Source organism: Palaemon carinicauda, chromosome 20, assembly GCF_036898095.1.
Source record: "Palaemon carinicauda isolate YSFRI2023 chromosome 20, ASM3689809v2, whole genome shotgun sequence".
NCBI lineage: Eukaryota > Metazoa > Arthropoda > Malacostraca > Decapoda > Palaemonidae > Palaemon > Palaemon carinicauda.
The window spans coordinates 39,181,166-39,188,665 of NC_090744.1; the positions used below are offsets into that span (position 1 = coordinate 39,181,166).

Consider the following 7,500-nt stretch of genomic DNA (forward strand, 5'->3'; position numbering starts at 1 on the left):
GAGAGAGAAATGAATGGACGACAGAAGAAATAACAGTTAGTAAGAAAATGAAAAGAAGATAAAATAATTAAAAGAAGATCAAGTGAGAGGCGAATCATATTGAAATACAAGAAGATAAACAAAACAAATACAAACAGTAAGAATAATAGGAAACATAAAAGAAAGACGAAGAGAAAAAAAAAACACATCATGAGAGAATTAATCGTAAAAGAAAGGACAGCGAAGAAAGGCCAGAATATGAGAGAAGGGTCAAAAGTACATTGGGACAAATTCATTCACAAAATCCAGTCAAAGAAATCGTTTAAAAACCCAGCAGTCAGAGAGAGAGCAGTTCCGTTTTGAAGATAACCACAATCAGCAGAGTCATCGTTGCCGTTGTCGAAGGGATGGAAAATAAAAACAATGCAGATTAGAAACACTTAAAATGGCATTAGTTAAAAATAAAGATTTAAAATAATTAAGATCTCAGCCATTTCTCAAAGCTGAGATATTAACAGAGACTCATTTACTACGATTAATCCTAACCAGAAGAGTTCAATGCTGAAACAACCAATTTCTTTTTCGGTTCTTTTGTATAGCGAATATTCTTCTCTTCAAAATCCTGATGAAATTTATTCGGTATTTATGAAAACGTCTATATTGTATGATATGTTTAGGGATACGTCACGTATCCTATGAATAAAAAAAAACGTATTGATAAAACACTTATCCTACGGATAATAAATATAAAGATAAAAAATTAATTTGCTCTAAAATTTTTAGATAAAAGCCGTTTTAGATTTGCTTTAAAAATATATAGATAAAAATCGTTTTAAATTTGCTTAAAAAATATAGAGATAAAAATCGTTTTAAATTTGCTTAAAAAATATAGAGATAAAAATCGTTTTAAATTTGCTTAAAAAATATAGAGATAAAAATCGTTTTAAATTTGCTTAGAAAATATAGAGATAAAAATCGTTTTAAATTTGCTTTCAAGCAAAGAAATTGTTTATAATTTTGTGAGTAGAAGTGAGAGAGAAATCCCCCGATTAACGGGACTTTATTGTTCTTATGTCTGTTTTTTTTTTTTTTTTTTTTTTTTTTTCTTAAACCAATACCAGATGAAAATGGATCGTATGAGAAGTGCTGAGGATAGGCTCCAATAATTACCAGAACTATTTAGCGTTTCAAAAATTCTGTTCTCTTTGTCTAGCTGGTACCAGGGATGTGTATAGTACCAGGAAAATACAGGAGGTACCGCTCCCCATTAGGTGATGTAAAAAAGAAAAATGGACTTTTTGAATAGTCCTTATTGGCAATTGTCACATTACAGATAAAGTCTCATTAACATTAGTTTTCTAATGCAATGAGTTCTAAGCATAAAATAAGCTATAGAAATAGTTGTGACTTATGGTTGGAATTCTGAGATTAAGGAAACATAGTTATTCAAAATATATAAATAAAAATATAAACCGTAAACTCAATGAGATCTAAATAACTATTTAGTTTTATCATTATCACTGAAACTAACTTTACAATATTTCCTATAAAAAATTAATTATCTCATTAAACATATTCTCAAAAACCTATAGAATTGATACTAACTATTACATTTTTTTCAAAATTAGAATTAAACTCAGAATATAATCCAAACCAATTGATACAAAGCCACAGCAGGAAATGTGACCACATTTGATATAAAGCAAGTGAGTAAAGTAAGTGTGATGTATATACATGCAAATATACATTTGGATTTATTGTATTATATACATGAAATCTTGGATACTTTGTCTTGTTTCATAAAGGTGTGCAATTATGAATATACCGATATATATATATATATATATATATATATATATATATATAGGTATGTATGTATTTGTGTATATATATACATATATTTATATATATATATATATATATATATATATATATAGATTTGTTTGTGTTTGCAAATATGTATGTCACGTATATATATATATATATATATATATATATATATATATATATGTATGTATGTATATATATGCATATATGAATAGATACATGTCTATCTGTATACCATTTACATATATATATATATACATACATACATATATATATATATATATATATATATATATATATATACATATATATTTATATATATCCATATATATACATTTATAACATCAATATATGGTCATATTTCCTACTAAAGAACATGAAAACACCATCGTCCACATCTAAGGAAAGTGAAATCTTCCTTGTAGGTGTATCACAACGTTCAAGTGGCCAACAAGAAACGAACAAATACTTATCTGTCCTGTCACACGATGAGGTATACAGTACATAACCGGTGATAAAAACTGCCATTATTGAGTTAAAAAGCAGATTACACACTTAACCTATTAATCATCACAGGAAGCACACGTAACATACGCCAAACCATCTAAGAAAGCTTTACAATACAATGCAGAACTACGACATACTCAGTCTAATTCAAACATCTACGGGGGGAAAACATCAACATTCGGTGAAGTTTACAATGTACAGACACACAAATCTACGTGGGCATATCTATCGAAAAATTCAAACTTTCTAAACTATTTCAAAACACACAAATATGCAGAGATTCGTGCAAACCAAGATATTAATGATGGTCTATAAATGTGGTGAGATTAGTGTCTTTGGAGAGAAGGTATGTTTAAGAAAATGTGTTTATTCAAATAAAATTTCTAGTTTCCCAGAAGGACTTATGAACTAGTTAAATTAAAAAGACACGTGTGTTTAACGTACCATTATGCTTAAGAAATCAGTGTGATTTCAAACCGATATGTTTAATAAATGCATTATTAACTAACCAGAGTGTTTGAGAAACTGATGTGATTAATAAACTAGTATACTCAAGAACTTTTTGTGATTAAGAAATCAGTAAGATTAAGATTTTCTCGAATTATTTAACAAATATGTTTATCAAATAAGTTTTGTTAATAAACCAGTAAGCCCAATAAACTTGTGTGATTAAGAGGTTGACGTGATTGAAATTCAGTATATTTAGGAAACTTTTTTAAAGGTCACTCGTGAATGGCAGATGCAAGGGACAGTAACAATGCCCTAGAGACTGACCATATATACATATGATCAGGGCCCAAGCTGCTAGGACCAGGGACGATCAGGCAATGGTTGCTGACGACTCAGCAGGCAGACCTATAGGCTCCCCAAAGCCCCCATCCTTTCTTCACAAGGATGGCGAGGTTGCCAACGCTACAAGAAACTATCGAGTTTGAGCAAGACTCGAAGCCCAGTCCAGTAGATCGACAAGCAGGGACGTTTCCAATGAGCTACCACAAAATCAACAATCGAGTACATTCAAGAAACTTCCATGATCAAGAAACTAGTGTGATCAGTAGACAAGTATGCTTAGGAAACTGGTGTGATTTACCAACCAGTAAGCTTAAGAAAGTATTGTGAAGAATAAACTAGTATACTTGAGAAACTGTTGTGATTATTGAACCGGTATACTTTATAGAAAAAAGCTCTTATTAACAAACAAGTATGCTTCACAAACTTGTGTGATTAACAAACCCGTAAGCTTAAGAAACTCGTACGATTAACAAAGTAGTAGGCTTGATAAAATGACATGATTACCTTACCAGTATACTGAGGAAAACTTTGTGATTATCAGACCCATATTTTTAATAAATAAATGCTAGTAAAAAACAGTAAGATTTTTATTTCAATGCGATTGATAAACCAGTATGCTTAAGAAACTGGTGTGATTACCAAACCAGTCCGCTAAATAACTGGAGTTATTAAGAAACTAAGATGCTTGGCATGGTTAACAATCCAGTACATTTCATAAAACTGTGTGCACAAGAATTTCACAGGATTATCTAACCTTTGCTTAATAAATTGTTATAATCAACAAATCAGTATGCCTCAGATACAGACGTGATAAAAAAAAGTACTTCCATGAAATTGCCATAATCAACAAGCCAGAATGCCGAGTTATCTAGCGTGATTAACAAACCACTATTGTTTAGTAAGTGGCGTGATGAACAAACCACTATGCTTAAAAAACTGATGCCATCAATAAACCAGTATGCATAAGTAATTACCAGGATTGAATAAGCAAGCTTGATTAACTGCCATGAATAACAAACCAGTATGTAAGTAACAGGTATAATTAACAAACTAGTATCCTTAGGCAATTAATGTGATCAACAAACCACCATGCTTAAGAAACTTAAAACGTTGAGTGGTTCATGAGCGGCAGAAACAAGGAATAAGCCATGTCACTATTGTTCAATGTCCTAGAGATATATAGAATTAGGATCAAAGCCTAATTTCCCCATCCCCAACCCAAGCTAGTCCAAGGGAGCAACAGGCAATGAGTGCTGATAAATCAGCAGGTAGACCTAAAATGCATGCCCTACCCGACTCCCAAGCCCATCCCTAGCGTACAATGATAGTAAGGTCGTGGTTACCAGTGAATTCTTTCATACCTTGAGCAGGGCTTCAACTAGAGATGCACAATTACAGCAGGGCTTTAACCCGAGATCCACAATTTCCAAAGGGCTTTAACTTGAGACCCATGATGCACAACAGGGCTTTAGCTTGAGAACAAAGATTACAACAGGATTTTAACTGAGACCAACAATTGCAGCAGAACTTTAACTTGAGACCCACAATTAGAGCAAAGCTTTAACTTGGGACCCACAATTACAGAAGGGCTTTAACTTGAGACCTACAATTACAGCAGAATTTTACCTTGAGACCCACAATTGCAGAAGGGCTTTAACTTGAGACCCACAATTACAGAAGGGCTTTAACTCGGGACCAACAATTACAGCAGGGCTTTAACTTAAGACTCACAATTACAGCAGGGCTTCAACTTGAGACCCAAAATAAACAGCAGGGTTTCAACTTGAGACCCACAATTACAGTAAGGTTTTAACTTAAGTCCCCAATTACAGAAGGGCTTTAATTTGGGACCAACAATTACAGCAGGGCTTTAACTTGAGACCCACAATTACAGCAGAACTTTACCTTAAGACCCACAATTACAGAAGGGCTTTAACTTGAGACCCACAATTACAGAAGGGCTTTAAATTGAGACCCACAATTACAGCAGAACGTTACCTTGAGATCCACAATTACAGAAGGGCTTTAACTTGAGACCCACAATTACAGAAGGGCTTTAACTTGGGACCAACAATTACAGAAGGGCTTTAACTTCAGACTCACAATTACAGCAGGGCTTCAACTTGAGACCCAAAATAAATAGCAGGGTTTCAACTTGAGACCCACAATTACAGTAAGGTTTTATCTTGAGTCCCCAATTACAGAAGGGCTTTAATTTGGGACCAACAATTACAGCAGGGCTTTAACTTGAGACCCACAATTACAGCAGAACTTTACCTTGAGACCCACAATTACAGAAGGGCTTTAAATTGAGACCCACAATTACAGCAGAACGTTACCTTGAGATCCACAATTACAGAAGGGCTTTAACTTGAGACCCACAATTACAGAAGGGCTTTAACTTGGGACCAACAATTACAGCAGGGCTTTAACTTCAGACTCACAATTACAGCAGGGCTTCAACTTGAGACCCAAAATAAATAGCAGGGTTTCAACTTGAGACCCACAATTACAGTAAGGTTTTATCTTGAGTCCCCAATTACAGAAGGGCTTTAATTTGGGACCAACAATTACAGCAGGGCTTTAACTTGAGACCCACAATTACAGCAGAACTTTACCTTGAGACCCACAATTACAGAAGGGCTTTAAATTGAGACCCACAATTACAGCAGAACGTTACCTTGAGATCCACAATTACAGAAGGGCTTTAACTTGAGACCCACAATTACAGAAGGGCTTTAACTTGGGACCAACAATTACAGCAGGGCTTTAACTTCAGACTCACAATTACAGCAGGGCTTCAACTTGAGACCCAAAATAAATAGCAGGGTTTCAACTTGAGACCCACAATTACAGTAAGGTTTTATCTTGAGTCCCCAATTACAGAAGGGCTTTAATTTGGGACCAACAATTACAGCAGGGCTTTAACTTGAGACCCACAATTACAGCAGAACTTTACCTTGAGACCCACAATTACAGAAGGGCTTTAACTTGAGACCCACAATTACAACAGAGCTTTAACTTGGGACCAACAATTACAGCAGGGCTTTAACTTCAGACTCACAATTACAGCAGGGCTTCAAATTGAGACCCAAAATAAACAGCAGGGTTTCAACTTGAGACCCACAATTACAGTAAGGTTTTAACTTGAGTCCCCAATTACAGAAGGGCTTTAATTTGGGACCAACAATTACAGCAGGGCTTTAACTTGGGACCCATAATTATAGCAGGATTTTAAATTAAAAACCACGATTACAAGCCGCCTTGGATGTCAATACTGTATAAGAATGCGAGTGCTTCCATCTGATAAACTTAATCTTTCACGGCCAGAATTAGTTATTCAATGTATCAAACTATTCCTTAGTATAATAAATTTCGTTTTGCTGATAGTTCGATATCTAAAACATTTTAAATTGCGTGTTTCTATCATTTATATTGCAGGTATTCTTTATCTTCTCTAGGTACAGCACTGAAAATTATTATTAATATATTATTTCTTCTCTCTACAAGTGATCAGAATTTAGTCTCGGGTGAATTAAAATCAGTCTTGTAAAATATGTACAGATTTTACAGTATTTATCAAGAGCGTAAAATCTTTTCCTGGTCATGGACACCTTCACCTACTATTTGGAATAATAAAAAAATGACACTATGCTTGAAACACTTCCCCTCAAAAAAAAAAAAAAAAAAAAAAAAATACATAAATCATTCTTAGACGAATGGAAGACTAGGAAATGTCATTACGTTAGAAACACTTCCAAAAGATAAAAATAGTTTTTGAAGAAATGACTATCGATATCAAAATTCAGATCGTTTTGCTTTTCCAAGGATATGAAGAGTTCTCCCAATATTTCGTAGAGATGAATCCCTAGAAGGAATTACGGTGACTTTCGACTTTATGTCCTTATGAGGCACAGATCTGAAGAAGCCTCCAAATTTTCCTGTAGACGGACGCAAAGTCACAAATTGGAAACATCTATTGTTAATTTTAACTGTTTCAATATTTTCAAATCAATGCATTTTTCTTTCATTTAAATTCATTATTAATTAAGATGAAAATTTTAATTAATTTAATAAGCCATGGATATGTGTAGTATGAAGAATATTGTGTATATTTAGTCGTGCTATCTACTTTGTTTTAAAATCCCATACAGACATATATACAATCTCATTTTGTGTATGATGTAATTTAAATAATATACATTAATTGCATTTTTAGATATACAAATGCAAACGCCGATGCAGATATATTTGCTTTTCTGATCTAAGAAAAAATATATATATATATATATATATATATATATATATATATATATATATATATATATATATATATATATATATATATAATATATATATATATATATATATATATATATATATATATATATATAT

At 32.9% G+C, this 7,500-nt stretch overlaps 1 protein-coding gene across 1 annotated transcript in view; it reads right to left on the reverse strand.

Moving 5' to 3' along the window:
- Positions 1 to 7,500, reverse strand: part of LOC137659743 (dynein beta chain, ciliary-like) — a gene marked incomplete at its 5' end in the record, with an annotated part of 223,797 nt that overhangs the window by 141,398 nt on the left and 74,899 nt on the right.